The sequence below is a fragment of the Cynocephalus volans genome, chromosome X (genome assembly GCF_027409185.1).
Source record: "Cynocephalus volans isolate mCynVol1 chromosome X, mCynVol1.pri, whole genome shotgun sequence".
Classification (NCBI taxonomy): Eukaryota; Metazoa; Chordata; class Mammalia; order Dermoptera; family Cynocephalidae; genus Cynocephalus; species Cynocephalus volans.
The window spans coordinates 30,466,490-30,484,279 of NC_084478.1; the positions used below are offsets into that span (position 1 = coordinate 30,466,490).

The 17,790-nt window shown below is 36.7% G+C and overlaps 1 protein-coding gene across 2 annotated transcripts in view; it reads left to right on the forward strand.

The window, feature by feature from the left end:
* Positions 1-17,790, forward strand: part of CNKSR2 (connector enhancer of kinase suppressor of Ras 2) — a 314,535-nt gene that overhangs the window by 35,600 nt on the left and 261,145 nt on the right. The gene's annotated exons all lie outside the window — the stretch shown is intronic.

The following is a 17,790-nucleotide window of genomic DNA, read 5'->3' on the forward strand; positions in this document are numbered from 1 at the left end:
GATATCCATATGCAGGAGAATGAAACTAGATCCATACCTCTCACCGTATACTAAAATCAACTCAAAATGGATTAAGGATTTAAATATACACCCTGAGACAATAAAACTTCTTAAAGAAAACATAGGAGAAACACTTCAGGAAATAGGACTGGGCACAGACTTCATGAATACGACCCCAAAAGCACGGGCAACCAAAGGAAAAATAAACAAATGGGATTATATCAAACTAAAAAGCTTCTGCACAGCAAAAGAAACAATTAAAAGAGTTAAAAGACAACCAACAGAGTGGGAGAAAATATTTGCAAAATATACATCTGACAAAGGATTAATATCCAGAATATATAAGGAACTCAAACAACTTTACAAGAAGAAAACAAGCAACCCAATTAAAAAATGGGCAAAAGAGCTAAGTAGGCATTTCTCTAAGGAAGATATCCAAATGGCCAACAGACATATGAAAAAATGCTCAACATCACTCAGCATCCGGGAAATGCAAATCAAAACCACATTGAGATACCATCTAACCCCAGTTAGGTTGGCTAAAATCCAAAAGACTATGAACGATAAATGCTGGCGAGGCTGCGGAGAAAAAGGAACTCTCATACATTGTTGGTGGGACTGCAAAATGGTGCAGCCTCTATGGAAAATGGTATGGAGGTTCCTCAAACAATTGCAAATAGATCTACCATACGACCCAGCCATCCCACTTTTGGGAATATACCCAGAGGAATGGAAATCATCAAGTCGAAGGTATACCTGTTCCCCAATGTTCATCGCAGCACTCTTTACAATAGCCAAGAGTTGGAACCAGCCCAAATGCCCATCATCAGATGAGTGGATACGGAAAATGTGGTACATCTACACAATGGAATACTACTCAGCTATAAAAACGAATGAAATACTGCCATTTGCAACAACATGGATGGACCTTGAGAGAATTATATTAAGTGAAACAAGTCAGGCACAGAAAGAGAAATACCACATGTTCTCACTTATTGGAGGGAGCTAAAAATTAATATATAAATTCACACACACACATACACACACACACACACACAAACCGGGGGGGGGGGGAAGAAGATATAACAACCACAATTATTTGAAGTTGATACAACAAGCAAACAGAAAGGACATTGTTGGGGGGGAGGGGGGGAGGGAGAAGGGAGGGAGGTTTTGGTGATGGGGAGCAATAATCAGCTACAATGTATATCAACAAAATAAAATTAAAAAAAAAATATTAAAAAAATAAATAAAAAATAAAAAAAAAAAAGAAATCATTCATTTTGGCTTTTTACAAAGCCAGACAAATAGCACTTGTGGGTTCCAGTTACATCATTTTTAGTGGCTTTTTTGTTTGTTTCTTTGTTTGTTTTTTCTTCTTCTTCTTCTTCTTCTTCTTCTTCTTCTTCTTCTTCTTCTTCTTCTTCTTCTTCTTCTTCTTCTTCTTTCATAGTTATGTAGTATCTGGGGCGGGGGGAGAGAGAGAGAGAGAGAGAATACATGCGTGCCCATATGCCTGTTTCAACAGTGTGCTAAGTCCTATCTAGAGTATAAAAACCTATATAACATAGCAATCCCTGTCTTTGGGTTAATTTCATTTTAAGGATCAGTCAGAGCAAACATTTTCTTTTTCACTACCGTTGTGTTTAGCTTATTCCGGAAGAAACAAAGAAACAGAAATGACATAGCCTTTAATCCAGAGAGACTTCTAATCTATAATAAATGCAAAACTAGATATTTTTGTATAAATACTAACTATTCGATCTCTGCCTACTAAGTATCAGTCACTTTCCATACTCTACTGACTTGATTTGGACCTTGCAGTGGCATTGCTAGGGTAGATATTATTAACCAATTTTAATGATGAGACCTAGGTTAAATGACTTAATAGTTAAATAACAGATTTCAAATTTGAACCCAGGGCCCTCTGATCCCAAAGACTATGTGTACATTTTCTCCTAACCATATAGCCTCCCAAGGTAAATAACTCCTACCTAATAGTGACCCTTATTTTTCTCTAGTTCTTCTTACCTAAATTTGAGGAAGTGCTTTTATAGCAATTTTAAAAAATGGCAAAAATAGGGCTGGCAGATCCATATGTAGTTGTATAGGTTAGCAGTACACAACCTGCACAGCTCTGTATGGTGTCATTGGATGAGTAAGGACATAGAGTTAAAAATCTACAGCAAGTAAAAGAAAACTTCATAAAACTCCTCTTTTTGTTTATCCAAATAAACCGTAGAATATTAGAATAAATCATTAATATTTTTAAATGATTTATTGAACACAAATATGAACTATTTAGGTAATGTAAATGTTTATGCCAAAGGCTATATTTGAATTTATGATGATACATAACAGGTTTAATATTTTAAGAGAAAATTTAATGTGTTATGTTTATATGATTTTTTCATTTTTAATCTAGTAACTCATCTGTAACTTTAATGGCAAATGAGCACATAGATTATATTACAACATTTTACAAATAAAAATACATTTTTTAATATCTGAGAACATTAAACTAGTTGACATTTAGTTAGTTCTTAAATATTTATGCTAAAATAGAAGATCATGCTAAAATAATAAAAAGTGAAATCTTTATATTTATTTGACATAATTTAATTTTTTCTGTTTGGTTTAACATCCTTATTATGTTTAGGACATAATTCTTAAGTTAATCTATTGAATCCTTAAGCTCATGATCTAATAAAACCTATGAAGAAGTACATCAAACCTATAAAAAAGAAGAGCCAGGAAAACACTGAAATACTATAAGGGAGGATTAGCTTTAACAGACATTAAAACATTATAAATCCTGTATAATAAAAACAACATGGTGCTGGCCCATGAATAGACAAATATACCAGTCGAGTAGAATAGAATAGAAGGCCCAGAACTAGACCCAGGCATCTCAAATCACTGTGGGAAAAATGGACTTTTTCATAAATGGTGAAAGTTGTCCGTTGTGCTTAGACAGCTCGGTAGGCATTTAGAAAAAGATCCATAACTTGTACTGTACACAAGAATAACACCCAAGAGGATTAGAGATCTAAATGTAAATAATGAAGCCTCAAAAGTACTAGAAAAACCCAATATTTTAACCTGACATGGTAGATGTGATCATTTGCAGGCAATAGGCTTAGGGGAAATCATTCTCCATCAGTATTCTAGGTTTTTTCTTTGCCCCCAAAACGTTCATATCACCTTCATTTGTAAGATGTCTAAATGGGAAACAATCCAAATAGCCATCAACAGTAGAATGTGAAATAGCTGTATATTTATATGATGGAATCGCAAACAATATATTGATGCACACAATGTGATAGAATCTCATGGAAATATTAATGAATAAACTAAGTAATACAGAAGGTAAAGAGTGCATACCATGTGTTTTTATCTATATGTAGTCCAAGAACAGGAAAATGTAGTCTAAGGTAATCGAAATAAGAACCGTAATTGGCTTGGGGAGGTTGTACTGAGTTGGTAGGGGCAGAAGAAAGCTTTGTTGTGTGCTTGAAAGTCTCATGTTTGATCTAGGTGGTGATTATAAACGTGTATACCTGGCTAAAAATTCACAAGCTGCATTTTTAAGATAAAGGCATTAGCTGTAAATTATACCCCAATTTAAAATACTGAACTTTCTTTTTAAAAATATTTTTTATTATTGTAATTTATCATGTACAATATAGTTGATTTTCATGTCCCTTTACCAATTCCTCCTTTTCCTCCCTCCCTCTCCCCCCTCTCTCCCCATCAACATCATATCTGTTCACTTGTCTTAACAAGTTCAAGGAATTGTTGTGATTGTTGTGTCTTCTCCCCCCACCCCCATTCATTTGTATATTTACTTATTTATTTTTATTAGCTCCGACCAATAAGTGAGAACATGTGGTATTTCTCTTTTTGTGCATGGCTAATTTCACTTAATATAATTTTTTCCAAGTCCATCCATGTTGTTGCGAATGGTAGTATTTCATTCTTTTTTATAGCAGAGTAGTATTCCATTGTGTAGATATACCAGAGTTTCCCTATCCACCCATCTGATGATGGATATTTGGGCTGGTTCCAACTCTTGGCTATTGTAAATAGTGCTGCAGTAAACAATGGCGTACAGGTATCCCTTTGACTTGATGATTTCCATTCCTCTCGGTATATACCCAGCAGTGGAATAGCTGGGTCATATGGTAGATCTATCTGCAATTGTTTGAGGAACCTCCATACCATTTTCCATAAAGGGTGCACTGTTTTGCAGTCCCGCCAACAGTGTAGGAGGGTTCCTTTTTCTCTGCATCCTCGCCAGCATTTGTCTTTCTCATTCTTTTGGATATTAGCCATCCTAACTGGAGTGAGATGGTGTCTCAAAGTGGTTTGATTTGCATTTCCCGAATGCTGAGCGATGTTGAGCATTTTTTCATGGGTCTATTGGCCATTCGTATATCTTCCTTTGAGAAATGCCTATTCAGCTCCTTTGCCCATTTTTTAATTGGGTTATTTGTTTTTTTGCTGTTAAGTCGTTTGAGTTCCTTGTATATTCTGGTTATTAATCTTTGTCAGATATATATTTTGCAAATATTTTCTCCCACTCTGTGGGTTGTCTTTTTGCTCTGTTAATTGTTTCTTTTGCTGTGCAGAAGCTTTTTAGTTTGATATAATCCCATTTGTTAATTTTTCCTTTGGTTGCCTGTGCTTTGGGGATCATATTCATAAAGTCTGTACCCAATCCTACTTCCTGGAGTATTTCCCTTATGTTTTCTTTAAGGAGTTTTATTGTTTCAGGACATATATTTAATTCTTTAACCCATTTTGAGTTGTAAAATACTGAACTTTCAAAAAATGTACCAGTGTGTAATATTGAAGTCTGTTTAAACTCCCTTAGTCTCAACTCTCTCATGTGTAAAATGAGATAAATATTATAATTAAAATATAGGGTTATTAAAAAGCTTAAATGAGATAATGCATAATAATAGCACACAATCTAGCATGTAGAAAATTTGCATTGCATTCCCATAAGTACCTAGCTTTTGATTTTTTCTGTTCCATTTAATTCAGTTTTTTTCAGTTATTTTGACATCTTAACTCCATTTAAATGTCCATGGAATAAGAATTTTTACACAATCTATCACCAGGTACATGTATTCTCTTTAAAACATCACTGCCCAAATTACTCATTCATACTGGTATTACTTGTTTAAGAGTAGACTCATTCCCAATGGCTATGGTATATTTACATGCATTGTCAATTCTGCCCTACATTTTTTATATGAACTTTATTATCAACTTGTCTAACTCCATAAGCTATCAAAGGTAACTTAGATTCCATGATGGTGTGATAGGGAAAGTACGTTAAATTCGACTGTGACTATGGGGGATGACTGTAAAGTTGAGTTATTGAAAGAAGTTAACTGGTCACTACATGAAGGCTTTGGGAGGAGAAAATCTTACGTAAAATTTAAAGAAACCCCACAGAACTAAATCTATGTTTAATTTAAAATTAAAGTAAGTTCCAGTCAAGATGGCAGTATAGGCAGTCCCCACCATCACTCCCTTCCACAAATCAGCAAATTTACAACTATAAAAATATAACGTCAGCCAATCTCAGGCCGCTGGAGCTCAGGTGAAGAGGAGGAGAGACCTATGGAACTCATGAAAGTGGGAGAAACCATGATGAGAGAAAGAAAAAATTGCTCTCAGCGTTTCAGTCTGCGGCCACTTTAATGCTGGAGTGCATGGAGCAGGAGCCAGCAGAAGCCACAGCTGTGCCCTGTAGATGGAGTTACTTAGAGGCGGAAGGGGAGAAGAGGATTTTGGTGGCCCCCAGGTCAGCAAGACCACTAATAGGGTTCCCGTGCACCCATGCAGGAGCAAGGAGCCAGAACAGCTGAAAAAGGGGAGCTATTCAGAGGCCAGTGTGTTGACGCAAGGGACCCGTGCAGGGCCCGTCCCATGGGAAGTTTTTGGATCATGGGCAGTGGGGAGATAGGCCCACGGGAGAAAACTGAGACACAGTAAGGACAGCCAATCTGCCCCCCAATCAGCGCAGAACCACTCAGAGGAGACTGGTCAGGAAAGCAGAATGGCATGGGGTGCAGTTTGATGAAAAAACTCAGGCCCAGATCAGAGTTTCTACACAACCCAGGTGCACCAACCACTGGAGAGTTGGAAGTACCTATAAGGTCAACCATTAAACCCTGAGCTGCACAAAAAGCCTTCCCTAGGGAAACAGCAGCAAAGCAACAATACATTCAACCACACAGATCAAGTACTGGTTCCCACAGGAAGTTCCCCCATGTTAGAAGTAAGCAAAAGACAAAAAATTAGTTCTGGCCCAGGCACACCAGCAATGCCTTGGGGCCCACCAGGGGACATAAGGCATGGAGCAAGAGGCAGGACCCCCGCCAACAACCACTCACACGACCATCACCTCGGAGCCCCGCCCAGGAACCCGAGGATTGGAGCCGGGATGGGACCCCAATCCCACATCCAGGCACACCACTGATGCCTTGGGGCCCACCCGGGGACCCGGGGCTAGCAGACGGGGACTGGACCCCCCCCCTCCCACAACCAGGCACACTGTACTAGTGCCTCAGGGGCCATCTGGGGACCTCAGTCACGGAGAAGGGGACTGGTCCCCCCTCCCACCACCAGGGACACTGCGCCAGAACCGTGCAGCCCGACTGGGGACCCAAGGCATGGATCCAGGGACTAGACCTCCTGCCCACAACCAGGCACACTGCACCAACGCCTCGGGTCCACCCAGGGACCCAAGCCATGCAAACGGGGACAGGATGCCCCTCCCACAACCAGGCACACTGCACAAGTGCCTTGGGGCTCACCGGGGGACCCAAGGCATGGAGAAGAGGACTGGACCCCGCCTCCCACAACCAGGCACACCACTCCAGCACCATGGAGCCTGCCTGGGGACCCAAGACATGGATCCAGGGACCAGAACCCCTCTGTCCACAACCAGGCACACTGCACCAGCACGTCGGGACCCACCCAGGGACCTGAGGCATGGAGTGGGGACTGGATCCCCCTCCCACAACCAGGCACACTGCACCCGTGCCTTGTGGCCCACTGGGGGACCCAAGGCATGGAGAAAAGGACTGGACCCCTGTCTCATAACCAGGCAAACTGCACCAGCACCTCTGGGCATGCCCAGGGACCCAAGGTATGGAGCTGGGGACCAGACATTCCCCAACCAGGCACACCGCCAACACCAAGGAGCATGCCAAAAACATTACCTCCATGTGGGTCGCCCGCCACAGCCACCACAGTAACCATGGCTGCCATGAAAGTGGTTAGATGCCACAACCACCATGCAGATGGTCCACCAGCCACTGGAGTGCATTGATACAAGGAGAGTCACCAGCAGAGATAAAGAAAAGAAGAGGATGTCTCTGTCCACAAAGCCCATTTCAGAGTGACAGAAGAAGCATCTGCTCTATGATAATATTGGGGGACATGATCACACCTCTCAACATTGGACAGATCATCTAGGCAACAAATTAACAGAATAACCATTATTCTTTCAGAAGGAGAGAAGAAATCTAGGATAATTAGAGGCGGAGGGGGGAGGAAGAGGGGGGAGATTGGACAAGGGACATAAAGAATAATTATGATTTGTAACGATATATGTGCTAGTAATATTGATTTGATCAACATATCTCAATGTTGAACCATAAAAATATGTATAATCAATTTCGATTCAATAAAATTTTTTTAAAAGCTTTAACAGAAACTTAAAGTTGCCTTTATCGTTGTTGAATGAATCACACTCTTCTTAAATGATTTTTAATCTGTGATGCTATAAACAAAGGGTGTTTCCTGAGAAGCCACTGACATTAATAAGTAATTGAAGGTTTTGTTGCATTGTTACATATTTTAGTATATTTCTTTCTTTCTTGACATAAAAAGTTCTTATTCACCCTAGGTTCCTTAGAAATTTTTTCCGTTTCTGGAAAATACCTCAAATTGAGTAGCCTGCTGTTTAACATTATCATGAGGAGTGAACTATTACCTTTGGGAAAGAAGCAGTTTGACTCAAATATAAAATTAAAGTAGAATTAATATTAATCTTTCTCTTATACATTAATTTAGAAATGTCTACCAATATGACAGTTTTCACCATGCTAATTCATAATGCTTATTAAGGTTAGTTTTTTACTTTTTATATTTATAACATTTGCAGCAGTGCAGGAAATACCTCTTAGTTTGTGGCTACTCAAGATGACCCTTGGTAAATTCTTGGTTCCTTTCACAGGTTGGTTTATAGCTGCCTTGAGTATTGATAGGCCTCTGTAGAAGGCAATCCTTCAGGGTCTTTTCATTGAAATTCACCAATGAAAAGATTTGGGATTGAATTGAAATAAAAGCTTGCTAAAAGATTGTTTGCACAGCTGCTTTCAGGCAGTGACCAAAGTCTCATGGGATAGTGAGTGAATACACTCTTCTTGGGCCAAACTCAGAAGTTTCTTGGATAGCACTTTACATAGTATAAAGTCATTAAATGTGTTGTCTTTGCCCTTACCCTAACCTCCCGAACCTCCACATTCTTATTTTTTCCCCCTTCTTGATTGATTTTCTTTCCCTAGGGGAAGAGCTGTTTACTCTTTATATCTTATGAAGTTTTTTTAAAATTGTCTTCTCATATGACTTTAGTATCTCGTGACCTTAAATAACATTTTATATTAGATAGTTTTTAAATTCTGAGACCTGAGCGAAGATGATGTTCGTGTATCTTACTCTTCTTATAAACTCCTGTATATGAAACTAGAATTTAGAGCAGTAATTTAATTAAGAGAATCATGAGAACATTAAGCTCCATTAACTGTTGGATCACCAACAATATGAATGTAGTATTAAGTTATGGCTTGGACTTTGCAAATATCACGTAAAACTTAATTCTTCTATTCCTGGCAAGCAATTGTAATCTGCTAAGAAATGGATGTTATGGAGGTTAATTTGTGACTGGAGAAACAATGTTGTCTCTGTGATAAGAGGTGAGTGCAAGATTTTTTAAAAATATGGGTCTATCAAATTGATTCTTTGACACAGTATTAGCCAAGGCTCTGATATCCACCCCCCATCTCCCCATTCTGATTCATATGCATTTCTGTAGAACTTTTTCCGCTATTCTTTCTGATTTTCAGGTATTTCAGATTCCAACCCAATTGTAGGGATTTGGAGTCTAGAGGGAACCAAGGGAAAGCAGCAATTACTAACATCTTCCAGTTTGTTTGTCCTTTCCTCAGTGGACATTGATTGCAGTAGAATGCTATCATAACAAAGGAGAATTTTACTGAGCAGAGAGGAATTATAAGAAATATCAGAAGTTTCATATTTTTGGAGCTCTTTGAGAAATGCTGCGTGAAAAGGAACATGAATTTTTTTTTTTAATTTTATTTTGTCGATATACATTGTAGCTGATTATTGCTCCCCGTCACCAAAACCTCCCTCCCTTCTCCCTCCCCCCTCCCCCCCAACAATGTCCTTTCTGTTTGCTTGTCTTATCAACTTCAAATAATTGTGGTTGTTATATCTTCTTCCCCCCCCCCGGTTTGTGTGTGTGTGTGTGTGTGTGTGTGTGTGTGTGTGAATTTATATATTAATTTTTAGCTCCCACCAATAAGTGAGAACATGTGGTATTTCTCTTTCTGTGTCTGACTTGTTTCACTTAATATAATTCTCTCAAGGTCCATCCATGTTGTTGCAAATGGCAGTATTTCATTCGTTTTTATAGCTGAGTAGTATTCCATTGTGTAGATGTACCAAATTTTCCGTATCCACTCATCTGATGATGGGCATTTGGGCTGGTTCCAACTCTTGGCTATTGTAAAGAGTGCTGCGATATTCAACTGTTGGGAATATACCCAGAGGAATGGAACATGAATTTTTATTGTTTGTGGTTTCTTTCCTGTTTTTGAAGAACTTCTGCACTCTTTTATAATTGATGATAACAGTATTGTGAAGGATGAGACTAATTTTTGCTCATTTAGGCTGGTGAATTTCTCCACAGACTTCACTTTTTGTCAAATTAGAATGTTTTCTAAATATCCTTAAAACATGCAATTAGGGATTTATTCAAATAAGCATAATTACAATTAATTTGGAATAGCCTTTTTTCTTTTCACTTAGTTATAATAATTTGTCTAGTTTATAGTATGAGAAATTTGTTCCTTTGTGGCCTATAAATTCTTGCCAAAAATTTGTTGATTCTTGAGTATCATTATAAATATATTTCCTAATTGGGACTGGTAAGCTCAAAAAGGGTATGGTTAGATATTTAGAAACATAAGCTTAATTGTGTCTGTATACTTATACTACCAGTCACCATCATTATTTGTCCTATGTGTTAATGACCTCATCACTTGTTGAAAAAAATCAGGTCTCTTTTTGCCGTTGCCCTAGTAATATTTATTGTTATTTTAGAGCTTATTAGAAATGCAAGATTTTAGGCCTCACTTCAGACCAACTGAATTAGAATCTACACTTTAATCAGATCCACAGACGTTTTGTATGCACATAACATTTGAAAAGCAATGGAAAAGTGACATTGTTTCAATTTATTATTATTAGAATTATTTTGAAGCCTCAAAATAAATCTTATAAATTTTAGGGGAAAAAATAAGGCTTTCAAAACAGCCTATTTTCCTAGGTCAAGTAAAATTTACATCATAGGCTAATAAAAATTATTTGGCTTTTAATTTAATTGTGTGATATTACACATTGATTCTGATACTCAATTTTATACTTGTTTTGTTTCATGTATCACTGCTTTTTTTTTTTTTTTTTTTTTTAAGATAGCCTATAAGAAATGTCTATGGGATAAATGTAGGATTCTTTTTATCCTGATAATAAATCTTTACTTGTGATAAAAGGCTGAAATTCATAGCTTTATTTTAATTTTCAGTAAAACTAAATGATAGTTCAGTGATTACATGCGGAATAAATGTTGACTAAAAATTAAATTGGGCCTAACACTTTAGAACCTGTTTTAAAGGTGATAAAAATTGTCAAACACTAAAGGTTTTTATTTTCTGCTTGACCCTGTGAAATTATTGAATAGTTAATAATGCTGATATACATTTATAGTGAGAACTTGTGTGTGTGTGTTTGTGTTTGTGTGTGTGTGTGGGTGTGTGTGTGTGTGTGTGTGTGTGTGTGTTTAATAGTGGAGGAGGCTCCAAACAGTGGATTTGAAATAATGAAATAATGAAAAAGATTTGTTTTGTATTACAGAAGGATCATAGGAAATGTACTGAGATTAGGTTTAGTAGTGGATGGTGCCCTTTGTTTTTGCAGTTACTTTTATGCTAGAGTTTTCTTTTGCGGAAGTTATTTCAGTCAGAATTAATGAGTTCCATGTGGGTGAATTAAAATGATTGGCTGTACTTTCTAAAAGCAGTTTTTACCTCTATATTGTCATACTGATTTTCTAGAATCAGCATTTTAAAAGGTGTTTCTACCTTTTACCACTTTCTTTGTTGATTTTGGTTCCTTATTCAAGAGACTGTGGGCATAGTTCTAAGTAATGTATGAAATAGGTTCTACTTGTAGGTCTTTTCTGTAACTTCCCTTACTGGGAGGAAAGTAAGGGAGATTGTAGATAGCCACAGAGGAATAAAATGGCCAAAAAAGGGACATGTTTGGAAAAGCTGTATGCTTCAAATCATGTAGCTGAGATAGCCCACTAAGGTGCCAAGCAAGAAGATTAGTCCCTGCCAGAGATGTTCCTTTCTGTGACAAAAAGCAAACTGGCCACAAGTCACTGTTCTACACATGGAAGCCAGAGAGTTTTTCAGAGCACAAGCGTGAACACAACCTTTAGTTCCAGTGGCCTTCTTTCAGTGACTCATACTTTCCATCCTGTTTCCTACCCCTGGGCCTTGACTGTTCCCAGAGTCTAATGCTCTTTCCTCTGTCTTTGCCTAGTTGACTCCAATTCATCTCTAGACCTCAGTTGTTGCCACACTTCTCCCAGACAACCTACCCTTGATCCCTCTGATTTAGTCAAATGCCCCTATTATTAGGCTCTTGGAGAAACATGCAAGGTACCTTTCCTTACCTTCAATTACTTGTCAGGGCTATTTCTGTGATTCCTTACTTAATGTACTTTTCTCCCATTAAAATATTAGCTCCATCAAGGCATGGACCATGTCTGTTTCTGCTCACATTTTTATCACTACTCCCTAGAATAATGCTTGGTTCATAAATAGGCATTCAATAAATATTTGTTGAATGAATTAATAAAAGTTGGTATTAGGAATTGGAAAAGCAGTGAGGTGGTGATCCTGATACTAGGGACAGGAAGGAAGAGGTTCCTTGGGGAAATTATATAGAGGTTTGTACTGAGGTGGAAATGTAAGAAAGAGGCAGTTATTGACTTACATACCTTGTCTACATCAAAAAATCAAGAGCATTAGGGGAGTCTGAGACTGAGATAAGCCAAGATTAAATGTGTCCCCAGAAATAAAATTGGGTCAAGTTTTTCCCTTTTCAATGGCATAGCTCAAGGATTGTTTCCACCACCACCTTCTCCCCCATTCCACTTGGGAGGCAGTCCCCTCCTGCCCATGGACATGTCCTCTGGAGATGGTAATCTTTCCCACCACCCTGACAAAGATAACTGATTAATTATTTGTGACACTATACCTTCAAAATTCATCTGGATGGCATTTGAATACAAAATTATATTTTTCCCCTTGGTATGTCCAGTGTACAATTTTGGCATGTTTTCACAGTCCTTATGGTTTAGACATTAAATGAAAATATTAAAAAAGATGATAACTATACAAGTCTCATCATGATTAGACACATTATTTTTTCATGATGAATTAGCATCCAATGATCATATTGATGAGTTCCACGTAAAATATACTGAATTCAGCAAATCATTGCCGTTGATGGTTTCTTTGTATTTAATAAACAGAACTGTGTTTCTATTAGAGAAGTTTGATTACATGTAGACATAGCATTTGTAATCAGATATAAAATAGCATCTTACAGCTGTGGCTTTCATATATGCCTATACTTCCCCAAATGCTAGTCTAATTAAAATTTGAAAATAGCAAATTTATGCTATGTAAGGTTAATCTGTTGGTTAATATGTGCTTTTTTATTATGATAATATATGCATAGCATAAAATTTGCCATTTTAACCATTAATTTTTTTAATTTTAAAATACAAATAACATGAAATACTGTTTTAAGCATTTTAAGTGTACAGTTCAGTAGCAAGTATATTCACATTTTTGTGCTGTCACAACTATCCATCCATTCACAGATTTCTTTTCATCTTGCAAAACTGAAACTCTGTACCCATTAACCAATAACTCCCTGTTCTCCCTGGCAACCCCCATTCTACTTTCTATCTCTATGAATTTGATTACTCTAGATACCTCATATAGGTAGAATCATAAAGTATTTGTGCTTTTGTGAATAGCTTATTTCATTTAGCATAATGTCTTCAAGGTTCATACATGTTGCAGCATGTGTCAGCTCTTCCTTTTTAAGGCTGAAAAAAAAAGCTTTTGTGAATATACCACATTTTGTTTATCCATGCATACATCAATGGACACGAGTTGCTTCTGCCTTTTGCCTGTTGTGAATAATTCTGCTATAAACATGGGTGTACAAATATCTCTTTAAGTTTCTGCTTTTAATTTGTTTCAGTATATAGCCAGAAATGCAGAAGTGGAATTGCTCGATCCTATGGTAATTCTTTTTTTTTTATAGGAACCCCCAAACCATTTTCCACTGTGGCTGCACCATTTTACATTCTCACAAGCAATACACAAGGGTTTCAGTTTCTCCACATTCTCGCCAACCTTGTATGTTTGTTTGTTTTGATAGTAGCTATTCTAATGGGTATGAGGTACAGGTTGAATATCCCTTATCTGAAATTCTTGGTACCAGAAGTATATCAGATATGGGATTTTTTCCAATTTTGGAATATTTACAGATGCTTAAGCTATTGAACATCCCTAATCTGGAAATCCAGAATTTGAAATGCTCCTCTGAGCATCATGTTGGCACTCAAAAACTTTCAAATTTTGGAGCATTTCAGATTTTGGATTTTTGGATTAGGGATATTCAACCTGTAATATCTCACTGTGGTTTTGATTTGCATTTCTCTAATGATTAGTAATGTTGAGCAATTTTTCATGTGCCATCTATATATAATTGGTCCTTTGTATCCATGCGTTCTGCATCTGTGGATTCAACTAACCATGAGATGAAAATATTCAGGAGAAAAATTTGTGGCCATACTGAACATGTACAGACGTTTTTCTCCTTGCCATTATTCCCTAAACAATACAGTATGACAACTATTTACATAGTGTTTACATTGTACTAGGGATTATAAGTAATTAGAGATGATTTAAAGTATGTGGGGGAATGTGCATAAGTTATATGCAAACATTGTGACATTTTATATCAGGGACTTGACATATTTTGACATATCTTGACATATTTTGGTATCCCAGGGAGTTCCTGGAACCATTCTCCCACTGATTCTGAGGGAAGACTATATATTCTTTGGAGAAATGTCTAATTAAGCCCTGTGCCCATTTTTTAATTGAGTTGTTTGTTGTCAAGTTGTAGGAGTTCTTTATATATTCTGGATATTAATCCCTTATCAGATCTATGATTTTCCCCATGCCGTGGGTGACTTTTTTCACTGTTTATAGCATCCTCTGATGAACAAAAGTTTCAAATTTTGATGAAACCCAGCTTATCTGGTTTTTTTCTTTTGTTGCCTGTGACTCGTACTTTTTAAAAAATCAAAACCTGTAAATATGCTTTTCAAGATAAAGAAGTATGGCAATAAGAGTATTTTATTTGAAATTGTCATTGTTTAAAGTGAACATATAGTATGTATCCCCAAAACATTTTAGGCACCTGTTGACCAACTTGTAATTTTCAAAAGATGATTCAAATAGAATTGTCCTTTTCATTTGTTACCATTATAAAAGAGAAAGTCTACTAGCTATTTTCTCCATGGAATTTATAAGCTCTATTGATAGATTGTAACATCTTTAAAGCCAGTGAATATAAATATTTCTCGGTCTCTATGATAGCCAGTTATTATTTGGTGTTCAATACAATATAATGTTTTAAAATTATATATTTCAGTGTTGCTGTAAGAAGTAATCCAATGGGAACTTGTAGTTGTGTTCATTGAAAGGGTTTATTGAAAGGGATGTTCATTATATTACACAAGGATTTCTTTCCATGAGAAATCCTTTTCTCTGACTTTAGTGTTAAGAGTGGATAGGCTTTTCTGAGAAACTGGCTTGTTTTTTTCTAATGAATGTTTTAGGCTATATCCGGTTCTGTTTCCTTCTTCGTGTTCACTGCTAGGTGGTTTACAGCCAATGTTCTAGCCCCTCCCATACTTTAGCAAGTCTAGTATTCTTCATTGGTATGAATTTTTTGTGTTATCATTATTCTGGCTCCCATTTTATGACTAACCATATTTTCCCTTAACCATATTTTTCTCATCCACTTTTAATTTTCATTACCCTGCTCATTTGTGTGTGTGTAAAAAACAAACTTAAATGCCTTTTGAGAAAAAGTGTAATTTAAATAAGTGCATTTTAAACAATGTCCTTAAATTTTTACATGGAAAATTAAAAATGTTTTTGGCATATTAACTTTTGGTTCAGATGATCAGTCTAGAGGTTTGGAAACAATCGCCACTCCTTCTAATTCAGTGTAGACTTTAAAAGCAGGGATTTGTAGTAGAATGGACTTGAGTTTAGACCTTGCCTTGCCATTTTTAAACTGTGGGATCCTCGGAATGGTCCCTGAATTTAAATTTTCTTATCTGCAAAATCAAGATAGTGATATGCAATTAATAAGATTGTTCCAAGGATTAAATGAGAAAATATTTATGAAGTGCTTAGAAGAGTGCTTGGTGCACAATAAGTACAAAAATTATTTACCATATTTTACTTTTAATAGTTTACAAATCAAGTGACAAATTCATTTTTAATGGGAAGCCACTTCTCAATGTCCTAATCCTCTAAAGAATAATTTTTATTAACTGTACAATCCATTTTTATTTATTTTTTATTTTTATTTTTTTATTGAAGCATACTTGATTATACATATTTGGGGGGTATAGCATTGACTGTAACCTGTGTACAATATGTGTTGATCAAATCAATATTATTAGCATATTCATTATTACATATTGTAATTATTCTTTATACCCCTTACCCAGTCTCTCCCCAGTCCCCTTGTTCCTCCCCCCTGTCCCACCTCTAGTAACCACAGATTTATTCTCTCCTTCTGAAAGATCAATGTATCATCGTGGGCTTTTCCTTCTTTCCTCCCTGTCTCCCTTTCTTCCCTCCCTCCGTCTTATGAGTGAGGACATGCAGAATTTCTCTTTCCGTGTCTGGTTTGTTTCACTTAACATAATTTTCTCCAGGCTCATCCATGTTGCTGCAAATGGCAGAATTTCATTCTTTATTATGGCTGAGTAGTATTCTGTTGTGTATGTATACCACAATTTCCTTAACCAGTCATCCGTCAATGGACATTTAGGTTGGTTCCAACTCTTGGCTATTGTGAATAGAACTGTGATGAACATGGAAGTGCAGGTATTCCTTTGCCATGGTGATTTCCATTCCTTTGGGTATATATCCAGAAGTGGTATTGCTGGATCTTATGGTAGTCCTATCTGTAGTTGTTTCAGAAATCTCCATACTGTTTTCCATAAAGGCTGTACTATTTTACAGTTCCACCAACAGTGTAGCAGGGTTCCCTTTTCTCCACATCCTTGCCAGCATTTGTTATTCTCAGTCTTTTTAATACTAGCCAGTCTAATTGGGGTGAGATGATATTTCAGTGTGGTTTTGATTTGCATTTCCCTGATGATTAGTATTGTTGAACATTTTTTCATGTACCCATTAGCCATTTGTATGTCTTGCTTCAAAAAATGTCTGTTCAGCTCCTTTGTCCATTTTTTAACTGGATTATTTGTGTTTGAGTTCCTTATATATTCTGGATATTAATCCTTTGTTCGATGTATAGTTTGCAAATATTTTCTCCCATTCCGTAGGCTATTTCCATTCATTTGATTGTTTCCTTCACTGTGCAAAAGCTTTTTGGTTTGATATAATCCCATTTGTTTATTTTTTCTTTTGTTGCTTGTGCTTTTGAGGTCTTATTCATAAAGTCTTTGCCCAGTCCTACTTACTGAAGTGTTTCCCCTATGTTATCTTGTAGTAGATTTATGGTTTGGGGTCTTATACTTAAGTCTTTCATCCATTTTGAGTTGATTTTCATATATGGCAAAGGTACAAGTCTAGTTTTATTCATTTTTCTGCGTATAGATGACCAATTTTCCCAGCACCAATTATGGAAGAGGCATTCTTTTCCACAATGTATGTTCTTGTTGCTTTTGTCAAAAATCAGTTGGCTATAAGTTTATGGGTTGATTTCCGGATTTTCTATTCTGTTCCATTGGTCCGACTAAAAATAAATGGAAGGTATTACTGTTATGTAGCATCAACTCTTCCATTTGGAAATAATAGTAAGCTGTTGAACGCTTAGCCTTTTCTGAAATAAATTAGGACAGCATAAATGAGAACAGGCCCCTTCCGACTATTGGTCTGATCTTTGATCAGTGCAAGGCAGCACACAATTTAAACATTGCTTATATATGAATTAGAATATATTATAAATTTTCCCTTATGGATTTATTTTATTAATACAGATAGCTTTTATCTTAGTAAGATTAGTTTGCATAGTTGAGAATAAATCAAATGACAACATGGA